Source organism: Pinus tabuliformis, chromosome 2_1, assembly GCF_031772625.1.
Source record: "Pinus tabuliformis cultivar Carrire ecotype Pingquan chromosome 2_1, CPIR1, whole genome shotgun sequence".
NCBI lineage: Eukaryota > Viridiplantae > Streptophyta > Pinopsida > Pinales > Pinaceae > Pinus > Pinus tabuliformis.
The window spans coordinates 211,990,336-212,005,199 of NC_142299.1; positions in this window are offsets into that span (position 1 = coordinate 211,990,336).

The window sequence follows — 14,864 nt, forward strand, 5'->3', positions numbered from 1 at the left end:
AGGTAATTTAGAAGAATTACTTAAGAACATGACATGCTATAAATAGGTTGTAAGACTGATTACTAATGATAAGGACTGATTAATTTTGTCTCTCTTTGTGTATAGGTTGAACCAGAAGGAGAGTTCTTGGCCAAACTGTAGAAATTCTCACTGTCGATTAACCTGATTATGCAATATAACTAAAGCAAAATAATAAATCTACTTCTACAATCAAACTTATGGAAGCTTAATATATTTGAGCAAGATCAAGCGAAACACATATAATAGAGAAGAAGAATAAATACACATGAAACATAGAAGAATACTCTGGGGAAAGCCTTATCTAAAAACCCCGCTATATGTATTATCATATAAGGTGGAAATATATCAAGATTACACAAAGCTTTAGCTCTCATAGCTAGACAGCTCTCAGTACAATCCTCTGGTTTGCTCACAGGCAAACAAAGCTTCTTACAAGCCTTCTCCTTTGCCCTCCAAACCTCATATTTCCTTATGCAGTTTATCTTGGGTGATCCAACTGTTACCAAGTGTAACACTGATCACTCACACTGATCTCACACCCTGTAAAACTGCACAATCCTCAAGGAACCTTATTCCTTCTACATGGATGAGTTTCCTTTATGGGAAAATTCCTCCATCTGATAGTGTAATTTCCTTGTCTTTAATCTCAACTGGGTCTTTGTATGAACTGACATGCATGAGTTATTTATGAGAGAATCTTCAGTTATCTGGAGTACACTAGTTTGATGCATGCATTAACTAACTGAACTCACAATTAGTTCCTCAAACTGTTTGGAACTAATCTATGGACTTAACTCAGTTAATTGAGCTAACTAATTACAACTCAAACATAACTCATCCTTATCTCCTTAACTAAGGGATAATCTCCTTAATTTAAGGAATAACTATTACATGACTTCACAAAGACTTCTAGCTTGAATTTCTCCAACTAATTAACTCAAGATGAATTAATTAATTATTTTTCAAGCAGTTGGTGAGACTAAATTCGAATTTTAATTATCAATTTTAATTCAAGGACAAACTAAAATCAGAATATTCTGAATGTTATTTTTAGCATTTCTTGTTGCTATTCTCAACACAAACCCTTGGGTATAGTCGATCAGAGAGAAGTAACATTACGGAAACGAGTTATCACCCAAGTTAAAGTGCAATGGCAACACTTTGAGTTGGAGGAGGCCACCTGGGAAGACGAACAGGTTATGAGGAAGACTTTTCCGAATCTATTTTTAGAAGAAAAAACATCGGGACAATGTTTAATCTTGGGGGGGAGATGTGATATCCCCAATAAATGTAAATATTTAAATTACTGTAGACTAAACAAACTGAATATTATTATAAGTTATATAATTACTTATTTGGGTTAAGTTATGCAGAAAATGGAATGTCATAATAATGACAGCTATATGTATATATTTCTCACATGTTAGGTAATTAGGTTGGTAGTTACCTGTTTGTACCTTATTGGTACAAACATTCTTAATCCTATAGTCAATTTTCATAACTTAAAATATTTCAAATAGTCAGTGTAACAGATTCACACTTAAACATAATAAAGGGAAATAATACCATATTTTTCTTGATATTTACATAGGAACCTCCTTAGTTCTTTCCACACATTACATTTCATATACTTTCTCTTTCAAATGAAAAGAAATATAAAACCCTGTAGAGGAAATAAATTATTAGCTCGATGATAAAGTTTACCAAGGAATGGAAATTCTTAATTGGGTATCAGTGGTAATAATTTACTATATTATTCCTCTATTTTATCTTGAAAATTACAATATTTTTGTATTATATAAATGGAATGATATAAAATAGAGTCTTATGAGTGGTGATGAGGGCTGACCTAATGAAAACCATGCTCCAAATGGGATTGAAAAATTTGAAGAGAGATGTTGTCCCGTTCACATGAGGATCAACCATGGATGTTCCAGTCTGTAATGGGAAATGTGAAGGCTTTTCTCCTAGCGGAATATCCGCAGACTCTTTAACATGTATCCAAGTTGTGAGTATGGTCATGTCTACCTCACGTATGTCTAGATGCAACAACCCACAATGATCGTTTAAACATGTGACACTTATTTTTCAGGGAACCACTGAATTGAAAGTTGTTTATGTTACAAGAGGATGATTTTGGTATACATGTCGGTACCCATCATCGAGAAATGAGCAACCATTGAAGCAGGCTTGTAATTTGAGATTGTCATAGTTCTAAGAATTGTTTCTAGAGGCACTGTGTTGGCTTGTTGGGGCCTGACCCAGGTTCAGAGGTGATTTAGCAAACAAATCTCGATACTATTGGTCCTTTTGGCAACAGTCCAATCTCTTCTCCAGTTACAAACTGTACTCCGCCCTGGGCACTCAACTGCTTGGGTCCGCACACTCACCTGCGGACTCTACTAGGCCTCTGCGCACTCAGCTGCAGAGCCTCTTCCTACTACTACGACCCAAGACACACTTAGACTCTTGCTCTATGCTTCGCTATCTCATCCTATCCATCGATTCTATGATATTTTACAACTTAGATCCTCGCTATATTTATACACTCCCATGGTCCATGGACCATGGGTAGGCCGACATTACATTCAAAACTTAGGGCGGACAACCCTATGACTCTAACATATGTTTCGCGCTCTGCGCCCGCAATTCACGGAGTCTTTACAAAAATATCAACTCAAAACTTGGGCTTTGAGCCCAAAAACATGTTGTGGGGGGATTCCATTCCCAACAGGCCCCCAACACAAACATCGTGACTCACCCTCAAGTCACTTTGTCGGCGCGATGATCTTGGCGCAGATTCCCTGCAATTGTTCCGAACGGTTCTAATGTCTACAACGCACTGAGCTGCTGCTTGCTGAACCTATTGCATTTGTTCTTATGAGACCTCTATGTCTGAACTGTTTCCATACATCTGAACCGGTATATGTTTATAGTCTCGCGCCTTTGTCCGGCTCCCTGCAGCGTGAAGACTGTGCTTCTATCAGTTAGTTAGATAGCCGCCCCACCCGTGTAAGGCTTGAAGCGGCTTCAATTCACTTTGCCTGGGAAGGGTTCTCCATTTAATTTGATGAGATAGACCGTGCCTCTGTCTGTGACTTCCTTAACCATGTATGGTCCCAGCCAATGCATTTTGAATTTTCCTGGAAAATTTTCAAACTTACTGTCATATAGAAGTACTAAGTCATTGACTTTGAATGTGTGTAACTTAATATGGTGATAGTGCCAAACCTTTTCACATTGTTTTTGAACGTGCTGATGAAAACACGCCAAGAACCGTTCCTCCTCAAGTTCTTCCAATTGCGTGAGTCTTTCTTCCAGAGCTTCGCGGTCCGGCATCCCTGTGAGCGCTGCTATTCGCAGACTAGGTACGATATATTCCATTGGCATGACAGTTCCATGCCATAAACTAACTGGAAAGGTGTTTGTCCTGTCAGTTTCTTGCACGTTGTTCTGTAAGCCCATAGCACTATAGGTACGTGTAGGTCCCAATCACTTCACTGCGCGTTGCACACCTTGGTCAGCGTGGTCTCCAGTATTTTGTTGAATGCCTCTACTGTCCCATTAGCTTGTGGGTGATATGGTGTACTCTTTTGATGATATACCTGGAACTCTTCTATTTGCACGCTGATGTTTCATTCAGGAAATGTGTTCTGCGATCAATCATTAAAATTTCCGGACAACCAAATTGGGTCAACACGTTTTCAAACAAAAACTTCACAGCCGTAGCAGTCATGTAGTATTTGACCAGATGTGCCTCCACCCATCGTGCTAGGTACTCTGTTGCAGTGATGATGTAGCGCGTGCCCGTCTTTCCCTGAGGTTTGATTGGTCCCACAAAGTCAATTGCCCATTTCTCCAACGGTTTCGGTGTCATTTGTGGATTTAATGGCATCTCGTCCCTCCACGATGGTTTTCCAGTCCTTTGACATATATCGCAGGCTTTATAGTGTGCTTTCGAACCCTGGTGCAGGGTTGGCCACCACAACCCTGTGCGAAGAATATTTTTTGTGGTTGCTCATCCTGTATAGTGTCCTCCTGTAGCGCCCCCATGCGCTTCTGTGAGGATCTGACTTCCTTCAAATTTAGGTACGTATCTTCACAATTTCTCATCATTGCCCATTTTATATAGGTGCGTCGCGATGACAGAAAAATCCGCCGTGCGCACCACCTATTCCTTCTTCTGCTAGACAAAGTATTACTTCAGCATGGTCCCTGTGGTTAGAAAGTGGATTATATCTTTGAAGTGTCCATCCACGACGCACACAACAAAATGTTGAGTGTTAGGTAGTCCCTCCTCCAAATTAGTGGGTTGCTTGCTCGTCTCAATGCACGACAAGTGATCTGGTCCTGCATTCAGGTGTCCTAGCTTTACTATGACCTCAAAGTTGTATTCCTAGAATAATAAGAGCCATATGCATATGCGTCCCCCAAACACAGGCTTATTGACCATGTATTTCAACTCGGAATGGTCAGTATACATCTTGAAATGTCCCCCTAGAAAATAGTGTCGGTATTTTTGGAGCACATACACCATCGCCAACCCCTTTCGCTCAGTGGTGGAATAGTTCTTCTTGGCTTTGGACAATCTCTGACTTGCAAACACGATAGGGTGATCCATGCCTTCCGCACCCTCCAAAGTGAGTACCGCTCCCAGTGCAATATATGGTGCATCAACATGTACATGAAACTCCACATCCCATTTTGGGAAGACCAGGAATGGAGCGGAGGCCAATTTACCCTTCAGGACTTCCAAACTCTTCATGCAATCATCGTTCCAGCAAGATGTAACATCCTTTTTCAATAATTTTTCCATCGGCGTGGTGATTTGGACATAGCTTTTGATGAACTTTATATATTACCCTGTATGTCCCAAGGTAGCGCGCAACTGTTTCACACTTCGCGGTGCTTCCAAATTCAGAATAACAACAATCTTCGTCAGGTCCACCATCAATCCTTGTTTGCAAAACACGTGTCCCAATAGGTTCCCAAAGGGAACCAAGAATGTGCTCTTCTTAAGGTTCAATGCAATCTGGTGTCATCAGCAAGTGTCCAGCATCAAGCGTAAGCTTGCTACATGGTGCTTAACCAATCTGAAGACCATCCAATCATCCAGATAGACTTCCAAGAATTTGTGGATGTATTCTTTGAATGCGGCAACAATGATGCGCAAAAAGATGGTTGGCACGTTCTTCAATCCAAATGGCATAATAGTGTATTAAAAGTAGCCCAATTCCGTTGCGAAGGTTGTTTTGCTCTTGTCTTTCGACATGATCTTGATCTGGTGGTACCCTGAGAACCCATCCATGAATGAGTATCCTTCTTGTTCACCAACATTTTCCAATACTTCATCTGTGAACAGTGTTGGGGATGGTTTGTGTACATAGGCGTCATTCAGCTTCCTGAGGTCCACCGCATCTTCTTATTTCATCCTTTTGCTTTTTCTCTTGGACTACCATAGGACTCACCTAGTCAGATTCTTCCACTAGCTCAATAATTCTGGATGTGAGCATTTTGTCTAGTTCTACACAGACCTTTTCCTTATATTTCGGATTCAAGTGGTAAGGCCTCTACTTAACCGGCTTCGCGTCGGGTTTTAGGGTGATCTTCATCATCCCTAAGTCACCAACGATCCCCTTTAAGTCTGTAATCCCTGTCGGGAATAAGTCTTGGTACTCGCAGAGTAACTCAGCGTCCTTGTCCACCGTGGCATCATCCCAATAGTCACCGAGCATTGCATGCTTTGGTTCAGCCTCTGTCCCAATGTTTATCTGCTTCAGTTTTAGCAACACAATGATGTTGGGATCCTCAATCAATGGTCCTCACACCTCGCGACATTTTTCTGTTTCTGGAACGTTAATATTCTGTGGATCCTCATCATTCTCCTCAACATTTACATTGTAATATTTTAGTGCGCAGCTCAGCTGTGTCACCCATTGCAGTTGAAGCACTTCCATTAGCTCCTGGGCTATTTTGAAGATAGTTGCCTTTACCTCTTGTAGCGCATCATCAATAGTATCCCACCATCGATCTTTGAACGTGAAAGTTAACAGAAATCCCTCGTGCAAGATATCCCATTCGCTTGTACCATGGTGGAGCTTTGTCTCAATATACTAATTCCTGGGTATGAAATGTAGGGTATGACAGAAAAAATGCACCCATTCAAGCTGTGGTTCTTCCTAATAGACCTTGGTCCATTTCGCGAGGTGTGCATGTGGATCATCGTGTCCGTCATATTTTTCTGTTAGCCACATCTGCGGCTTCGCAAATCGCATGCACATCATCTTTCTGCATTCTCGCCAATCCCCGAAACTTTGTTGATGCGTACCCCACCATATTGCGGGCATAGCGCGCAGTGCCCATTTCAGAGGATCGAACCACTGCAGTTTTGGCACTTCGCTTTCAAATTTGTTCAGGAATTCATCCACTGATGTCAACCTGTCATACATAGGCAGATCCCTTGCCTCTATTGCTACACAACATAGTGACTTTATCATCATGTTGCAATTTAGCATGGTTACCTCGTGTAGCCAGTTCTGCCATCATTCTACTTCTTCGTCCGAATCCAAAGTGCAGGACCTGTCGTGCTCCTAGGAAATCCTGCCATTTGCTATTGGATTCACCCAATCCTGCTCTCACGCGGTTATCTTGTAAATACAGTCGAGATCATCATCACTATCATCGTCGCGCACCGATTCTGTGTAGCACGCTCCTTCTGCGGGGTGTAGAGGTACTATTACGCGTAGGGAATTTTTCTAATAAAAAATCTTACAGTTCATCAGATTTATCACCCAATTCATATTAGTGGCCCAGTCTATGCCCAGTAGCGTGGGATAGGGATTTTTGTCATCAACAATCTCTATTACTGCGAAATCCACAAGCGCGCTCGCACCTTCAATATCCACCGTTACTCCTTGCAGTCTTCCCATGGGTAGGATCTTTTGTTGGTTCACCATTCACAATTGAATAAGAGACCACTGCAATGCAGGCCTGCCCATGCATTCCCATGTCTACTTCCATAGTACATTCACGTCCGATCCTAGATCCAGAATTACTTGATCCATTTCATACTCCCTGATTTGCGTAGTCAATCTCATTTCCCTTCCTGTTTGCGATGTATGTTTCTTGAGCTTTCATACTACACGTGGTTCTCTTGACCCAACGCACCTAGTGATAAGTTCTTGCAGTCCTTTCATAGCCTTGGTATTACGCAGAAGCTTCATACATGTCTCGAGAAAGGTAGTGAGCATTGAAGGATCCATCTCTAGTTCTAGTTGATCCTTACTACTTGAAGTGGAGGCCTTCGTGAAGCTCTTCTTAGCTTCCATGAATATCTCCTTTGCGCGCTCCAAATCAAATTCAGGTTCCTTTGTAGGAGCCTTGTGAACCCACACACTTTCTTCAGGCTGCTTACCTTTGTCATCTCTTGTCGTGATACTGCTTCAAAGCACAATGTTCACATTCGGGTCCTCTTCACGCGGCTTAGACCTCATCATTTGTAGGTTCTGAGTCGGAGGCTCGAGTATTCCCTTACTGCGCAACCTTGCTATCTGTGTAGGGTAGTCCTCCATTTCATGATCAAACTGAGTACAATATAAAAATGATGCTCTTTTCAGATTTGTATAATCGTCGGTATAATGCCCTGGCTCTTTGCAATTGTAACAAATCAACTGTCTGCACCCCCTTCCTGGTCTCATTCCACCTCGACTTCGTTTGTGCCCCTGAAATCCAATGTGCGCTATCCCTACATTTTGATCGAGGGCTCGCATTTTGGTATGCATTCTATAGGTAGGGGTCTGATCCATCATCAGTTCATAACTTCTGCAGGTGGCACTCATCATGCCCTACTAACCTGTAGAAATTATAGAACAATTGTTGGGACATCTGCGTATAATTCTGTAATAGATGACAATTATTCGTAGCATGTTTTCCACCTATCTGACAAATCATGCACCATAATGCAGGCGCCGCACTCAATCTTGCTTGTGCCTCTGGTCTCAATGGCATTAGCCCCCCTCCCACCAAGTAGTTCACGAAGACTGAACAATGATCCTTGTCATGTCCCTGTCCCTTGCACTTTATCCACCATACCTCCTCATGCACCTTTGGGCGAGTTGTCATGTCCTGTTTCAAACTCTACATTTCCAGACACAAATATTTCAGTTGGGCATGGATTTGTTGGACTCCCAGGCTAGTATCTTGTATTGGGGTCTCATGTAGTCTCATTGCAATCTCCAAAGCTTCAGTCTGGGTGGATAACTTCTACTGTGACAACTTCGTTCTTAGATGTGGTGTTAGTGATGCTAAAAACCATGCATGGTGCTACCCATCTGTCAAGGTAATGTTGGCTTTGTAAATCATACTCTTCAGTCCCTGATCCAACTCCCAGGAGGTCTCACCTGGTAGCATCATGATTTCCTTAAACCTGATAATCGACTGTCTCTCTGACTTTGACCTGCTAAATTCCCTATTCAACGTAGCTTGGATATCTTCTATCCCTACGTTTGGAATTTCATTAGAGTGCTTAATGTACCATGCCAGTGCGCGATCCTGCAACGCGCTTACTAGTGTTGCCTTCTTTATGTTGTCGTCTGTGACCCCTTGCACTTCCCATACAAGCTTTACCACAAACCAAAATTGGTCCGGATCTTCATTCCATACTCCTTTGAATACCGACAACTTTATTGCGCTCGGCATACTGAATTGTGGTGGTGGCAAAGGTGGTGTGGGTGGAGATGGGGGTGAAGATGGTGAAACTAATGGCGATGTAGGTGGAGGTGGTATGCGTGAAATTCACTGCCTTATTAGACTGATCGCGCTTCTTGGAGAAACTTTCGCGAGCTCTTCCTTGCTTTCTTGCAGAAGCAAAATCAAGGGACTAGTCTCTATTTCTTCACTACTTCCGTTTCTGTAGATCTTCCAACTTTGCTTATCCCCAAACATCAATTTATTCGCACAACCTGCTTTTGAAAAAGTAGCATTTTAATCCAGGTATTCAAAGATTTAATGTACTTACCTTGCGGTCCTTTGAGGAAACGTCATTCCGCCTCGCTGTAGCTGACTGACGTATCTACCGCGAACTCCGCGACAAACCCTCCTATAATCCAATCGAGCCAATGGTCCACACCGTGCACGATCTTATCTTCCATTGATTCTAGTCTGCGCACCAACTCTAGAGTCCACACGATTGGTTTGTCGAGCCTACACCTTCCCTGACTATCTGCTAGCTTTGCAATCCACTCGTATAATTCAGAGGAGAAGGATGCAAAGAAAATCTTGTGGATTTTGGTATACACGTAGTGCTCTAACCACTGTTCCTTTGATACTCATGAATCCCTATTTTCTTGCACCACGAACTTGTGAATCTTTCTGTCCAACCACTTTTCAATTTCTTTCTTTGTCAGATTCCAGTGACTCGACATCAGACATCCCTTATGCAGATCTCGGTCCCGGCAACAGAACCATTTGTTGGCTTGTTGGGGCCTAACCCAGGTTTAGAGGTGATTTAGTCAAACAAATCTTGGTACTACTGGCCCTTTTGGCAACAGTCCACGGAGCGATGACTGAGGTCTCACCCAAAGTAGTATGGGAGGGTTCTAGAACTAGGTTTCTGCACCTTGGAGATGTCTGATGAGTTCAAGTGGTCCGTGGTTCGACCCTACGCGCACGTTGTTTCGCACACTTACTTGCACCTCGCAGCCTGAGATTTTGCCTATGCGCAGCCCTACCTGTGGGTCGAATGTTTTTATTACCCAAGTCCTTACTAGTAATCCTATATTAGTTGATTTACTTGGCTTATTTGTATGTTTTCATTTATACTTAGCAATATTCACAATTCATACAAGTGCACATAGTAAAGAAACAATATATTCGCAAATGATATCAAACATGTAATAACTAGGAACAGATACACAAAATTGGTAACAAAACCTTTATTTATTAATCTCTTCTCTGGTTACAGACTCTACTCTGCCCTACGCACTTAGCTGCAGGGGTCCGCGCACTTAGCTGTAGAGCCTCTTCCTACTACTACGACCCAAGACACACTCAGAATCTTACTCTATGCTTCGCTATCTCATCCTATCCATCGATTCTATGATATATTTACAACTTAGAGCCTCGCTCTATTTATACACTCCCATGGTCTATGGACCATGGTAGGCCGACATTACATTCAAAACTTAAGGCAGACAACCCTACGACTTTGACATACATTTTGCGCTTCATGCCTGCAATTTGCGGTCTTTACAACAATATCAACTCAAAACTTGGGCTTTGAGCCCAAAAACACATCGTGGGGGGATTCCATGTCAAGCACACTGACACAGCTCTAAGAATTATTGCTACAGGCACTCTAAGACATCTAAACAAAAATTAGGAGGTAAATATGATGCAAAACCATTAAAAAAAACTAAATACCATACCAGAATACCATACCTTTGAACTCATGCAAATCGACATAACACATTGAATTGATCAGCCATCGATTGAAACAATTATCCATTGCAACGTATGAAACACAATCACAATGAATTTGGAGTGGCACTAGCCAACCCACCCAATAGTCGGCGTGGGCACTTGAAACTCTGTGCTGGCCTATTTTATTTTTTGACTTGCAAAAAAGTATTTTCTTTTCCACTACTTCATGCTTGGCATCACCACAACCATCGATGGAGGAATCAGACAATGCATATTCCCTCGAGTCTCAATCGTGACCGTCGATAAATGAACAAATATATTATAAATTTAAAGTCAATGTCGGTACATCCACCTAGGATCAATATAGAGAAGCCTATCAATTAAAATTTAATTAAAATTATAATTAAATGCATACCTATATAAATAATTTAATTTATTTTATACAAAGTTAAAGCATACGAGTAAAGGGTAAATCCTTGTAATACCAACAATGTTGTAGGTTTGATTAAGCCTTTTGTTAGTGTACCAACAATTTGAAAGACTGGCCACAAAGGGAATGTCGAGCTACATCATTATTACCCCTCACCTTACCCTCATTTGCAGAAAAGCAAGGGTCTCTATACATTTAATGAACCAGAATTTAGATTTATGCTCACCAAATTCCATGTAGATATATTCTTGAGTGTAAAGATATATTTCATCAGAGAACCCCAAGATTAATGGTGTTATACCAAACCCCATTTAAAGTGTCCCAGGAAAATTATATTTTTGAGTTGTAGCTTAATAAAATTAGATGGGTGTGCTGACACATAGAGCTTCTAATCACTTTCATAGAACCTTAACTCGCCTCATGCATGGAATGCATGATGTATCCAACTGAAGGAGGTGCTCTAGAGCAGCACTACCTTTTCTTGGAAGAATCATATTCTATAAGCTTTTCCCGTGAGAAATCAATTTAAGAAGTCTCAAGATATATTTCATCAGAGAACCCCAATATGAATGGTGTTATACCAAACTCCATTTAAAGCGTCCTAGGAAAATTATAATTTTGAGTTGTAGCTTAGTAAAAAGAGATGGATGTATTGGTGCACAGACCTTCTAATGAGATGGGTGTGTCAGCACATAAACCTTCTAATGACTTTTTAGAGAACCTTAACTCGCCTCATCCATGGAGTGCATGATGTATCCAACTGAAGGAGGGGCTCTAGAGCAACACTTCCTTTTCTTGGAAGAATCATATTCTATAAGATTTTCCTATGAGAAACCAATGTAAGAACTCTCTCCCACCATCATTGCACATAACAGAAAAATAACTTGCTGCTAAAAAAAATGCAATTTTAGTTAATCATTACTCTCTACTTCTCCCAGTTAAAAAGCCATCGCCGCAATTAATTGCATTCTGTGATCTGTCAATTTAAAGGACATTAATTTCATGCTGCATGTCAGTCAATTTCAAAGCTATTAACTACATGTTTCCAATTAGTATCTCATGGTTAGCACAGATATCAAGCATAAATGTAGTCATGTGGTGCACACATGTCAGGTATGGAGCAAAAAGGTAGACTAAACTTTGAGATAAATTGATTAAAAAAAAGGACCCATTTGCCTAAATATTTATTTTAACACAACAGTAGTAGACACCAATGAAGTGCCTGTGGGGCATACAGTTAATGGTCTAGAGTGAATCTTTTTGTGTTTGCATGTGGGGTCCATATTTGTTTAACTTTCATTCTTTTCTCCGAAAATTAACTTTCACTATATTTTCATTGCGGTTAGTCCACAATGGTTTAACTTTAATCATATCTTTCCCAAAGAATTAAGTTTCAATATAGTCTTTTTGCCCTGGGTCCACAATGGTTTAAATTTTCCTGGAATAATCTACTCTCTTTCCATGTGGGGTCCAAATGGTTTAATGTCATGTATTTTTGCGAGAATCAACTTTCACTTAACTTCGATTTTTCTCGAAAAATTAACTTTCACTTTAATTTCTTTCATTGAATGCAACTCTAACTCTAACAATTGTTCCATGTACCTATAGATCTCTAGCTGGACTTGGTTCTTGTGTTTAGCTTCAGTGAGGGAACCAATTGACAGGATACTATATGTTCTCATCATGACATTCAAACTCTTATACAACCATGCATATGAATCCTATATATTTCTGATGCACGGGGCGAGATGCTCATAGTTCTAGATCAACATCTGGACTTTTTCATTGTCTAAATATTCCTGTGGCTTCATCATTTTTGGCAAGTGAAGTTGGGTCCCTTTGTACTGAATTTTCCACTCTTGCACATGGGCGATGGCAGAATGCATGTTCCTAAGAGTTTGAACCAACTCTTTGCTCCACTACTAGAAGTCATGCACATGGAAAACTACTTTATGCATCATGATGAATCCATCATAGAGTTTTCACATAGTAGTCTTAAGTGTTGATACCTCAGAAGTTATCACCTTTCTCATCTCTTCCATTCCAGAAACTACGCTCTCCTCTCAGGTTTGTTCTACCTCTTTCCTAGTTTCATACAAGTTCTTTGTCATTTGTTCATTATCAGCTAGCATGAACTTATCATTTGAGCTTGTGGCTTATGTATAGGCCAAGGTGAAATCGACAAGGGAAAATGGTTGCTTTCTGACATCTAGCACTATCGCCCTTTCCTTCATGAATGCATGTGAGGTGTGGTCATCTGGGAGATTATTCCTCTACACCCGCACAATCTTCTTCTGCAACTCGTCAAATGATAGATTGTACACATCCATCACCGTATCATCATCAAGGAGAACAACCTCTCCTTACTTGCTTGGGTCTAGTCCTGAGACTGAAGGTGGTGGAGACTAAGATGTGACCTTGGGTGCTCTTGGCATGAGGTCAGTGTCTTGATCCTATGGCTCCTACCCCAACTCCATGTCTGTCACTTCAATCAGTTGCTTAATCTGCTGAGAAATCTCCCAATCCTACATTTATTCACCCTCTTCTTCAGCTGTCGGTTGCTCTGATTCCTCAAGATGTATGGGCATTGTTTGCTCTGTCATCGCACCTTGCCTTTATTCTTCCTCCTATTTCTTCTTCTCTTCCCTCTCTCTCCTTCTCATGTCTTGCTCTTCCTTCAACTTCTTCTATATTTCTTGCAACTTTTGTTCTGCCTCCTCCAACCTATTCTTTTCTCTCTTCCTTCTATCTACTCTCTTTAATTGTCGCTCCCTCTTTGCCTCCACTTCCGAAGTTGCTTTCTCAGTGATAGGATCTGCTCTCATCTTGTAGCTTTGTTCAACTTCTAGGTCTTCAGAAATCTTCCTCTTTCCCTTGTCCTATGGTGGCTTGCTTCTAATTGTTGTTGTCGTTGTTGCTTCTTGCACTATTGCTACCTAAAGAGAAACCTTCCAAGTTGTGGCTATACTGACTAGTTCATTGAGATTAGAGTGATTGTAACAATACCTCCAAGGGTACTCCTCTACCCTATGACATTTCACGTGGATCCATGGATAATACGCCTTCGCATAATGGTTCTTGAAAATACTATGGGGATCATATGGGCTAAAGTATTTGGTGTCGAACTCAAACTTCACTAACTCCTTAGCTTTAGCATCTGCATTCTTCAAGCTCTTAATCTCGTACAATCTAATCTACAAAGGAAGAGGGAAGTATGGTATCTTCTTCCTCTTATGCAATCATGTTGATAACCCTGTGGAGATGTGATATGAGACCTCTTGCATGACCAACTTATCCATTGAATACCTTGGTAGAACATGTGGAGTCTTCTCTCTACCAAACATCCTGATGAAGGTGCCACCGGGTGAGGCATATCAGTCTGCAATGTAAATTATTGCATCCATTACCTCTTGGGACATGCAAGGCGGATCTTGCTCAAAGATCAACTTGTACAATAGGATGATGAAATGGCTAGTCAACCTCGCCATAACTCCTTGGTAGCTGTAGTGGGAAAGAAACTTGCAACAAATATTGATGATAGTCTCTTTCGGTGTCCATGTTCAGGTCATGCTAGGAAACTGATGTTGGGCATAGATTTCATCCATTAGATATGCAGACATGTAGAATCTTGCTTGCTCATCCTTGGATGGATTCTGGATGTTATTCACATAGACTTTCAACTGAAGAGCCAACAAATCTGACAAGTTGAATGGCTTTCCATCATTTACCAACTAGTTCAACACAACCACACAACCTTCAGGAAAGGTCTCCGTGCTCTCTTGATTATATAATCAGCATGAAAATATGATCAAGAATTAGTAGGCCTTCCTGAGAGTCTATCTTGTAAACATGATTGGGTGTCGTTCTGAACTTTGACGGCTCCTTCACCCAACGCTTGACAATGTCTTTGGTGTTCCCAAAGCTATGGGTGACATCGAAAAGTGTGTTCATGTGGTTCAGTGGCTGAGGTAAATGTTACATTTGTTGATATTTA